This window comes from Alosa sapidissima, chromosome 6 (assembly GCF_018492685.1).
Source record: "Alosa sapidissima isolate fAloSap1 chromosome 6, fAloSap1.pri, whole genome shotgun sequence".
Lineage (NCBI taxonomy): Eukaryota > Metazoa > Chordata > Actinopteri > Clupeiformes > Clupeidae > Alosa > Alosa sapidissima.
Genome location: NC_055962.1, coordinates 13628626 through 13641315, shown reverse-complemented (window position 1 = coordinate 13641315; position 12690 = coordinate 13628626). Strand labels below are relative to the sequence as shown.

At 41.4% G+C, this 12690-nt stretch overlaps 1 protein-coding gene across 1 annotated transcript in view; it reads left to right on the top strand.

Moving 5' to 3' along the window:
• The first annotated feature begins 11952 nt into the window (after positions 1-11952).
• sash1a (SAM and SH3 domain containing 1a) overlaps positions 11953-12690 on the top strand; it is a 206705-nt gene continuing 205967 nt past the window's right edge. Inside the window, 1 exon segment of the mRNA XM_042096236.1 lies at positions 11953-12690. This exon segment is cut by the window's right edge and continues 983 nt beyond it. The gene's annotated coding sequence lies outside the window, so the exon portion shown is untranslated.

The following is a 12690-nucleotide window of genomic DNA, read 5'->3' as shown; positions in this document are numbered from 1 at the left end:
AAAATACTGCAGCTCTCTTTGGACCGTTCTACTTACAGTACCAACAAAGTGCTTGGGTGACTTGACTTTTATAATACTTCACTAACAATACGCATATTTCTGATGGGTTGCTAGTGGCAGTAGGATAGGCATTCCTTAGAGGATAATAGTTTTTTTTTTTCATCTTTGGTGAAATCTCTCTTCACAGTCCTCCTACTCTTCAGCACCCCAGCTCTCTGACAGGTCCAAGTTTAACACCATTATTTTGGGACAGGAAACAGGAAGAGGGAGAGGGGGAGTGGAGAGAGAGAGAGAGAGAGAGAGAGACCCCCACCTGTGTGTATTGTTGTGCAGACAGCACTGCTGGAAAGCCCAGTTCATTACAGCAGCATCCTACTTGGCCAGCCTGTCTGGAGTAGAGCGATTATGAGTAGGCATCTCTGCAGTCTGTACTCTTTAGATACAGTCAGGGAGGCAGGGCAGGAAGTCAGGATGACCAGCAAAGCCTGTCAAAATAAAAGCCTCCTGGGGTTGATGCACTCCAGGGGTATCTCATTTATTTCTCAGATGACTTGGCACTGCAGTCATTCAAGGAGTGTTCAAGGAAGCTGGAGGTGATGGGGGAGCTGCACCTGGCAGTCAGTGACAGTTAACAGCCTACTGTGTGTTCTTGTCATGTGGGCACTACTGGTTCAAACATTTGTCACCTTGCCGGTAAACACTTGTCACCTTGCCAGTGAACTACTGTAACAAGACAACTAATGTCAATAATATTCAATGTTCCCACATTGTCACACATCACAATGCATGCATGAATGAATGAATGAATGAATGAATGAATGAATGAATGAATGAATGAATGCATTATTGAATGAATGAGCAAACTACAAAGTTTGAATGAATACATGATGCATCACTCATTCATAGGTAAAATTTACAATGACATAAGACCACTCAACCAAGCATCATCCCACACAAACAGGATGGACAGAAATACTTTCTCACGCTCACTGACAGACACACAAACACACACACACACACACACACTCACACACACACAATCTTATGACCAATCACACAGGTGATTCAGTTTTGTCAGAACATAACATTCCCACGCACCAAACCAAACTGAGTATGCTCGGTGAGGCAAACCTGTCTTGTCTCCAGACGCCAGGTCTCATCATCAGTCACATCGCATCTGAGTGGCTCAACTTTAGAGAACGCACAGCAGGTTTGTGCAAGGATAACGTGTGTGTGTGTGTGTGTGTGTGTGTGTGTGTGTGTGTGTGTGTGTGTGTGTGTGTGTGTGTCTGTGTCTGTGTCTGTGTCTGTGTCTGTGTCTGTGTGTTTGTGTCCCCTGGTACCATCTGGTAGAAAGAAAATAAAGACATGACATGAAAGAAAATAGTAAATCTTTGATATCCAGATGTGTCTCTGAGCCTGATGTTCACACTGATGCCCTTGATATGAGAGCTGTCTTTACCTTCATGTTTGTTTATTTTGCCATGAATGACTTCATCTATTAAAGTGACATGTATGTTTCCTTACTACATAGTTCAGGCACTCAGGAATGTTGACTCCTCATTTTTAAATCACCTCTCCATCAAAATCATTAATGCATTGACAGTGTTGGGGAAACTATAAGTACCTTATAAGCATATCTTTGCAAGCCACCAACTTCTTCATGATAGCATATGTCAAACTGCAACAAAAGCCCTATAGAGAAATCTAGTTTGGTTAAAGCTACTTTACAGTTAGCCAATAACATCTAAAATGGCCTACAACAACTTCTAAGAACATTTGAGAACATCTGAAAATATTTGTTAATACAAAGCAGTAATACATTTTGCACATGGACTACACAGAGGAACTGCATGTAGTGATTGTGTTAGACAAATGCATTGCCAGTGGCAGGGCATGCCAGGGTATGATCCCATACTCTACGTACAACAGTAATATGGGATTGTGATAAGGGTCATTCCATGTGAAATCACCCAATTTCAGCAAAATTCGATTCGATTCTGATCCGATTGAATTTTTTAATTCAACAGGAAAATGTACTTCTATTCACATAGTTTCAGTACCGGTAATGTGTGTGAAATACCAAAAGAGCCAATAATGTTGGAAGTTGAACAAAAAGGATTGTTCTCCGCGATGCTTAAAATGACTTGAAGTTTCAAATGGCTGTAGTTTTGCAATGATTACTGTAGTTATACAGATATACTATTTAAGATCTATGCATAGATTTAGTCTACAAGCACCTGTGAATTTTTTTGGAGAGGGTGACCTGTCAGCCACTGGGTGATTTGACACGGAATGACCCATAAAAGACATGCACAGATAACCAATATGTGCTGATATGTTTTTATTGCTTCTTTACAAATGTGTTTATCGCACATGGAAAATATGGCTGCACTGATACCTCAGCCATGAAATACAAAGGGACCCAGGCTAGTAGAAAATCACTTCTGGTGGTTTGTGCTTCGAAAGGCTCAGGCTGAAGCATCAGTGTCTAAACTACTCACAGAACACCATCTAAAAGCTGACACAACAATACGCCACCCCGAATGCCCTGATTCTTTGTCACCACAGAAAATGTGATAACAAGTTTAGTGCTGTATAGTGAACCAGCTGCATTAAACTCCCCAGGACCTTAGCGGTCAAATGGAGATTGTGACCATGTGGAATAACAATGGAGTACAGCAGACAACTGAATCGCCTATAAACAGGGTTTCAGAGAGGACTATCCCAGGGCTGTTACACCAATATCCCACCCCCACTGCCCCTGATTTCTCATCACCATCCCCACCCAATCACCTGAGGTTCCCTGCAAGTATGCAGAGCCTGCCAATCGCCAGGGCAGGCTGCCTTTTATTTTAGCCCAATACCATCAGCTATTGACAGGCTGTCTTATTTTAGCCTGAGTCCTTCAGTTGTGTTCCCAACTCTTACAGCATCCAAAGATTTCTGGGCACCTTCACCCTCTCCCCCTCCTCCTCCTCCTCGTTCAGAAAGATCGCTTGAGCCACCCCAATATTGTCAGCAACAACCTTGTACTTCATATTCCCAGCCAGCATGTAATGTGACATGTGCAGTCACTGCAGTGAGGGATACTGATCCAGCAGCAGTAGGAAACAAATCGTCCCCTTAGAATTGCAAGGTTCTATCTGACATTTTTGTCAAAATTGAGTTATATTGACATATTCTTATTCTGTGACAATTTAAGAAGGTGAGGTGAGGTGATTCTTGTAGTTGTATGCATTTTTGGACATTATATCTAAAGAGGTTTGTTCTGCTTATCAGTATAACTCTATGTAATCCTAAAATTTTGCAGCTCAACATCTCAGAACTTCTCAGAACGTAGATCGAACCGTATAATTCCAAGGGGACGAAATCACTCACTTTGATTTCAGCAGGATTGTATGACATGTTCTGGGTCCTTGCAATAGAAATGGTAGAAAGTAGTTTTGTGAATAGGCAGGGATCCATTTCGCCTATGGCATTCTTTATTCCTGTGTTGACTACAAATAGATGGAATTCAGTGCATCTAGCTTACAGGGCAAACCATGTAAATACCCTGCCTGTACCACAACATCAGAATGCCCCAGTAGATCATACAGTGCATACGAAAAGTATTCACAGCGCTTCACTTTTCCCACATTTTGTTATGTTTCAGACTCATCTTAAAGTGGATTCAATTATTTATTTTTTTCTCATCAATCTACACACAATACTCAAACACCCCACAAAAAAGCAAGTGTTTGGAGTGTTTTGTAAATGTATAAAAAAAAAAACATTTACATAAGTTTTCACACCTTTTGTTATGACACTTGCCATTGAGCTCTGGTGCATCCTACTTCTATCAATGGTCCTTGAGATGCTTCTACAACTTGATTGGAGTCCACCTGTGCCTAAATTAATTCACTGGACATCATTAAGAGAGGCACACATCTCTTTATATAAGGTCTCACAGTTGATGGTGTATGTCAGAGTGAAAACCAAGCCACAAGGTCGAGAGAATTGTCCGTAGACCTGCAAGACAGGGTTGTGTGAAGACACAGATCTGGGGAAGGGTACAAGAAAATTTCTGCAGCATTGGAAGTTCCCAAGAACACGATATCTTCCATCATTCTCAAATGGAAAAGTTTGGAACAACCAACTGATCTGGCCGCTCAGCCTAACTGAGTAATCCGGGACGAAGGGCCTTGGTCAGACAGGTAACCAAGGACCCAATGGTCACTATAAATGAGATCTAGAATTCCTTTGAGAAGATGAGAGAAGCGTCTGGACTGCAGACAGGCTGGACTCTTCCTCTACTATGGAGAAATACTATTTAAATATGTGCAGAATTCATTTTGCCATTGTTTTTATGTTTATGTTTAATGTTCACTGAAATATTCAAGGTCTTCCCTGGAAAAGACATTGCCTGGATGACTGTATATGTTGCTCAAAACCTGTATACATCATTCAGAATTGATTGTGCCTTGCCAGATGTGCAAGATGCCCATGCTGTGTAGGCATTAATGCACCTCCACATCGTCATAGATGTTGGAATTCAAACTGAGATCTAAAACAAGTTGGATAGTTTGGATACTTGGATAGACCCTCTCCTCTTTAGCCCAGATGAGTCCATGATTTCCAAAAATAATTGCACAATTTGACTGGTCTAACCACAGGACCTTTTCCCACTTTACCTCAGTCCATTTTAAACAAGCTCAGGCCCAGATAAGACGGTGGTATTTCTGTATCATGTCTAAATACAATTGTGGCTGTTGCATGGTAAAGTTTACACTACCATTTCTGAATTGAGTATCAAACTGTGCTCATAGACAATGGTTATCCAAGGTTTTCCTGAGCCCATACAATGGTTTTCTTTACAGAAACAAGTCTGGTTTTAATGCAGTGCCATCTGAGGTCCAAAAGATCACAGCCATCCAATATATTTTTTAGCTCTATTCCTTGTATGAAATATTTCTCTGGATTCTCTGAATATATCATGTACTGTAGATGATGAACTCCCTAAATACTTCATAATTTCATGTTAAGAAGCATTAACATTACATTGTTTCATCATTTGTCCACACAGGTTTACACAGTGATGAATACCCCTACAGTGTACATGAATTATTCCCCCTTTTTTTATCATTGCACAACTTTTCCAGCATTTTGTTGCCCCCCTCCCAACTTTTTTTGAAACGTGTTGCTTGTATCAAATTCAAAATGAACATTTATTTTCCATGAAATAGTGGAATTTGTCATTTTCAACATTTGATATGTTGTCTGTGTCTTTTTTGCAGCTTAATATGAGTTTACAAGATTTGCAGATTATTGCATTTTGTTTTTTATTTGCATTTTACACAACGTCCCAACTTTTTCTGATTTGTTGGGTTGTATATCTAGTTCACAACTCCAACTCCAACTTTTTTGTTTACACATTTCAATACAATAAACAACTTGTGATCTGTTCTCCCTCAGCTAATTCGCCTGTGTTCCCTGTGTATTTATAGATATGGGTTCTATATCCACCTCCACCGATGGCACCTCCTATCTGCTGACGTGAAGTGATGATCTGAGTCATCAGTGTTTCCCAGTCTGGATTTGAGTGACAAGTTTTTAAAAGGCGTCACTGAATAATGAATCTCTGAGAGGTGGCAGACTTTGCGTTAGCACACAAATAGCAGCGCAGCAGATATGAAAAGAAAAATCATGACACATTATTGAACATTTTCAGTGGTACCGAAACATTTTTGCCTCGCACTCTGTGTTCTAAATTCTGTGAAAAATATTTTATACTTACCCGTTTTTTTATTTTATAAACCCCTTCGGTCAATTTTGATAGAAGTGATATTATTGACAATAAGACTTGAACTCAAGGTTGCTTCAAAGAATCACCAAAACGAATTAGCCACAGGCATATGACCCAGCAGTGCAGTTCAGTGCATCAAGGACAGAAACATAGCAGAGCTGATTTAATGGCTCAATGGCTTGAATTTAATATTGTACGACAAAAGGCGGTGAGTCATAAAGATGTATAGGACACACAGTAGGCTACACGCTGACAGACATCACATCTCCCTCTCCTGCATGGCCTGGTAGCACTGATAAAACAAACGTGAAAATCACAACACAACATTGACATCTGATGCTCCTGATGCACCTATATACTGTAGCTCCACACATAGACTACACTAGCGACGCACATAGACTACACTAGCGCCACACATATCACAAAAAGCTCCACACATAGACTCCACACATAGACTCCACACATAGACTACACTAGCGCCACACATAACTACACACAAAGCTCCACACATAGACTCCACACATAGCTCCACACATAGACTCCACACATAGCCACACACAAAGCTTCACACATACACTACACACACAGACTACACACATAGCTATACACACATAGCTACACACAAAGCTTCACACATAGACTACATACATAGTTACACACATAGACTACACACATAGCTACACACACAGCTTCACACATAGACTACACACACAGACTACACACATATCTACACACAAAGCTCCACACATAGCTACACACATAGCTACACTCAAAGCTCCACTCAAAGCTACACACATAGCTACACACATAGACTACATACATAACTACACACATAGACTACACACATAACTACACACAAAGCTACAGTATACATAACTACACACATAGACTACACACACAGTAGTTGGGGAGCTAAAAGTCTCAAAAGTGGGTTGGACCTGACATCGTCTGCCATACTTTTTATTTGTGTTTTTTCTGTTAACTGTTAGCAATCAATTATTCCCCCAGGTTATGACATCAGCCAATATGCCATTCTTTTCACCAAACAGTATATTATACTATATACAGTATAACATTCCACAGAAAAAAATTATAAAAATCCAACGAAAATCAATGGCTCTGTGATGATTTCACTACTAGTTGGCGATCAACAGGCTCAGAACCTCCATAGAATTTTAGGCTACTCTCAAAATTCTGAAATACATCATGGTCTAGGCTTTTTATTAAATGTCAACATAACCCTGTTCTCCCAATGGAAATGTGTCACACAAGAAATATAATACAGCAAAATGACTTTCATTATTTTATTGCCTCGGATGACAACTATAACAACTTTAATGGAACAATGGCATATTGACTGATGTCATAAGTTGGAATAATTGATTTTCAATGAAGTAAAGATGAAAATAATGGAAAAAAGTGAGAAAACGCCTATTGTTTTGCATTAAATTGATGCAAAATCATGTAGAAATGTGTTTTAAGAGTTATTTTTTCAGTGGATGGTGTCAGCACATGTGTTCTGTGCCTCTGGAATGCATTTATTGATAGCCTACCTAACCCACTGAGGAGTTGAGGGAAAAATACATTTTTCACATTTTTCTGATAAAAAAGATAGGGTGCATACACTAAAATGGCCACTTTTTTTTGTGATATTTCCGGCAGAGCAAACCCTCCAATTATTAGTCCTTAGGGTCAAAGTTAACAGAAAAAAACACAAATAAAAAGTCTGGCAGACGATGTCAGGTTCAACCCACTTTCTTGAGCTTTTGAGACTTTGGCTCCCCGACTACAGCTACACACATAGACTACACACACAGCTACACACATAGACTACACACACAGTGTGACGGCCTGTTAGGCCTTCTGCATATTGACTACTTGTTTTCAGGTGTGCTTAGGACTTAACGAGCTGATGAGCTGCACCTGTACACTGGAGTCCTGATAAGAGGTATTGCTTCCTCTGCCCTTAGCAGGGCCATTCTTACTTTGGGTTTTGGACATGCAACACTGCACTCAGACACATTGCAAACACACAACATCCATGCATTACTGATGACTGACTTGGACCCACCTCACACTGTTTGTTTGTTATTTGGTTAATAAATCTATATTTTATTTAAAGATCCAACCTCTCGACTCCCTCTTGTTGTGGCCTTACCCCTAGGCCATAACAACAGCTACACACATAGACTACACACACAGCTACACACATAGGCTACACACACAGCTACACACATAGGCTACACACACAGCTACACACAGCTACACACATAGACTACACACACAGCTACACACATAGACTACTGTACACACACAGCTACACACAGATTTGTTGGAGTGAGACCTTGTGGGGGCTGTCATTGTCATCGTCATTCTCATGGTCATTATAATTGTTGTATTGGATTGCTTTACAAATAATACTTGTATGAAATCAATCAAAATGAATACAAAATTAGTTTTTATGTACAGTATTATCTATAGTATTGTAACGATTTGATAGCGACACAGACAGTTGTGCAATAGAAGGTAGCGATAGAAGGCCCCGAGCTTTTTAGCAGCCCTTACAAGGTCTCTCTCTGGATCCTCTTGCGTGGGCCTCCACCCAGAGGTGAGGTCTCCCGCTCCCAGCTTCTCTCGCTGAGCGGAGGCCATGTTTGTAAGTCGCTTCTGACACCAATGTAACGATTTGATAGCGACACAGACAGTTGTCAAATCAAAAGGTTTATTAGCTGAGAACGAGAGCAGGGACACAGACACAGGACACAGACACAGTCATGTACACACACACACTACACATACAGGGGAGGACGCAGCCCCCACACAAAAAGGATCACACACAAGGGAGAACTAAAAGGGAAACATGTTACAATAAAGATGCTAACTTTAGACTCAAAACTAAGGAGAAATACAGACATAAACCCCCAAATGTTCGCTCCTGCATCCCAGCATGCCCTGCGTGGGAGAACGCTACGCAATGTCTTGTGCGCCGACGTTACAGTATGAAGCTTAGTGTTAAAAATTAGAGCTTTCTTAAAACTGTCATAATGTGACCTCATTATACTGTAGATAAGTAACTATCCACAGAGTGTCATGTGTGTTTTTTCCAGTAGGTGGCGATGTTGACCAGTGGCTCTCAGCATCATACCAATATCATGAAGATCTGTAGGATTTATAACAACATCAGTGAATTCACACCTTCAATTGTTTTTGTTTGTCTTAGATTCCAATTGATTGCTGATTTGTGAATGTTTAATGGAGAATTCAAGTCCTGATATTACATGAAGGGAACAGTGAGCACAGGGACACAAAAACAATTTTTCGAAGATAATCTGTAGACATTTACTTTGTCAAACACAATCTGCAGTTTGCAGTTGTGTGATGTTAAAATGCATGACTCGATGAGTGAGTCTGAGCTCACACAATGAAGTGAAATCATTGACGAGAGAGAGGGGGAGAGAGAGAGAGAGAGAAAAAGAGAGAGAGAGGCCCCTGACCAGGACCCCCAGACACCACGGCACATGTGTGTGTGTGGTTGAGCCACCACCCATGTTTGGATTTGGGAGCTGGACAGAATGGGCTTTTCAAAGCGGAACTCCTTACTCCCAGCAAAAAGGCCTGGAAAAGCACAAAGACAAAACACACAGCACAGTTAAATACACATACACACTCACAGAGACAGAGACACACACACACACACACACACACACACACACACACACACACACACACACACACACACACACACACACACACACACACACACACACACAGTCTGCTTCCACACTTACAATAAGAGCTACACATCTAGTTTATTCAGCTTACCATTCATTTTATCAGGACATTCTTGCTTGAACAAGTGTTAAGAATTTAGCTGAGACTCTTTCTGAAGTGACTGCTTTCTGTTTGGAGCCTACTCGCCACCACTAGGAGACTAGTCAATTTACAGTTAAAAAAAGCCCCGATTAATTCTTGCATAACTTCACATGTTTAAATAATAATAATAAATAATATAAACACATACTGTACAAGAAATTGGCTTAGGCCAAAGCTTACAGTACAGTGACCTCACATCCTACAGTATATCCTGATGAAGGAAAAATCAAGCTCCATCAGAGGTCAGGTGGCTCAGAGCTGTGTACTGATGCGCCTGCTCTATGCCTCTCTTTGAGAAAGCTCTGGATCCACTGCATCTGGATCCAGATCCCTGCTATCCCCCTGACAGAGATGAGTGGCAGGCAGCCATGTTAGTCTCTTTGAAGTGACTGACGGAAGTAGACAGCATGAGAGACACAAGGTGGATGGATGGGTGCATGGATGGATGTGTGGCTAAATGATCTACCCACACAGTAACAGCTGACGTGTGAAGGGATCTTGCCAAGATCTGGAAAATGAGCTGTCAATCACTTTATTCAACACCAACACCAATCTGAGTGTGTACCTTGCACATTGGCTCACATAGCCTACTGCACAGAGGATGATCGACAGACACAATCTGTTACTGTTGATCTGAGATCAATCAATTGCTAAAAGATGCAAGGTTGGTAGATATAAGTATATATATACTCTTTTGATCCCGTGAGGGAAATTTGGTCTCTGCATTTATCCCAATCTGTGAATTAGTGAAACACACTCAGCACACAGTGAACACAGAGTGAGGTGAAGCACACACTAATCCCGGCGCAGTGAGCTGCCTGCAACAACAGCGGCACTCGGGGAGCAGTGAGGGGTTAGGTGCCTTGCTCAAGGGCACTTCAGCCCTGCCTACTGGTCGGGGTTCAAACCAGCAACCCTCCGGTTACAAGTCCGAAGCACTAACCAGTAGGCCACGGCCACAGGTGCCAGTCTCCCAAGCACAAGTTTTAGGCTGTTGACATATCCAGTATACAGTTACCTTGATACTTCATATCCAGTTACCTTGTGCTCAGAAAATATCAAATAGATCACTCACATAGTCACTGTTGCTGTATGTATGCATGTATGTATATATGTACAGTATGTATGTATGTATGTATGTATGTATGTATGTATGTATGTATGTATGCATGTGTATGTATGTATATGTATGTATGTTATGTATGTATGTATGCATGCGTATGTATGTATGTATCTGTTTTTGAGGGAAAGTGTAATTATGGGCATTAAAATGAGAGCATTCAGAGACATAGTGGAGATGTACATGTAGCAAGAAATGGCTGATTGAAATATCTATGGATTGATCTATGATGGTTGGAGAAAGCTTAGACCTTCTAAAAAGTCATCAATCTAATGCATTAATCTGATTAATAACTATCTAACTAATGAATTCTTACAGAGTTGTGTGTTTGTATATGTCATATGTCATATTGTTCTATTACATCCCATCTATGTTTTATTTAGGCTATATGACTTTACTTTAAACTATCCATTTTAATGTTTGTATAATGCTTATTGTAAGTCACTTAAACATGAGTCTAGACAGTAATACTAGTGTGGCTTTTTTGATCTCTACATCTTAAATGGGTGATTGTTGTTAGTGTTATATCTGGTATTTATTTATTAAACCATACTAAATGATGTGATTGTGTGGCAGAATGTTGGTCCTGATGAAGATATGTGTTTTCTGTCTTTAATGTATGGAGAGAGAGGGCAAATATTGTGATATAAAGCCTATAGAAGAGTAAGTTTGGTACTATGTGGTCATAGCTTGATGTATCCTATTGCATTACCAGTACTGACCACCAGGAGGAGCCCCAGAGACCTTAATATTGACTGTGGTCTGTAAAATAATGAGCCCAACCAGTTCTACACATATTTAAAGTGTCACCACATTAAATATATCTGGCTTGGCATAAGTAGCCTAGTCTCTACATGTTTGCATGAGTTTGTGTAACACTGTATTTTTCAGACAATAACACTCCCTGTAAGATTATCATTACACGATAATTACAGTACTTCTGTAATTGTGTATGAGCATTGAGCATATGGTATATGTACAGTGACAGTTCAGAGGATCCCTGGCTATACTAACCCATCGCCACCGCACACAGTACGTTGGCCTATGTAGGAATCTGCCACTTGTTTGTCACAAATAATCCGCCAGGGGGAGTAGGTATGCGCTAACGCACATGGAACTGGCACCCAAGACCTACACGCGCACAGAATGGCAGCGCTGTGGAGACGGACGCTCCGGAGCAAGTACGAGTCGCGCTGGAGAGGGGAGGGAACGAGAGGCAGATAGTCTCTCAATTACCGTCAATCACCCAGGATTACTGTCGCCTACTCTCATACTTCTCGCCGATAAGCGGCCAGAGCAAGTTTACCGGGTGACTCGGAGCAGGTATGCGGTCAGTTCTGTTTGTAGGACCTTAAAAAGCAAGAATGCGGACCTAAACGGGACTTCCACGCCGTTCCTGTGACGGTTTGGCTTTCTCTGAAATCGGAAGACACGAATCGATCTTTCTCTGTAGCTGGGAGCTGAGCACTGACTGGCTTTGAGTGTTCGCTGGCGGTTGGCGTACTTCTCGGCTGGGCTCCCGTGGCTTGAGGCAACGCTGCTCCTGCAGACGAGGCGAAAGAGCCGCAGCCAGGGACCACGACCGCCACCAGAACGGAATCCTGTTTGGGGTTGCAGGCAGACCGCAGAGACAGTCGTCAGTTTCGGCTTCTGGACACAAATATTACACATACTGATAGAGGAGAGTGAAATACACTCATAACTCTGTAGTCAGCGAATGACAGCGCGGCTCTCGCTATTTTACAGTTTCCTTGAAACATGTAATCTACGCTGGAAACCAAGCTGCCAGTCGTTGACTTGAGTTTTCCTACAATTTTGGAAAGAGGCTGTTATCGCCCTGAGGACTACCGAAGAGTCGTGTGGCTCGTGGGAATACAAAGCCACCAGTCAGACTCGGCGTCTTTACTAGTGC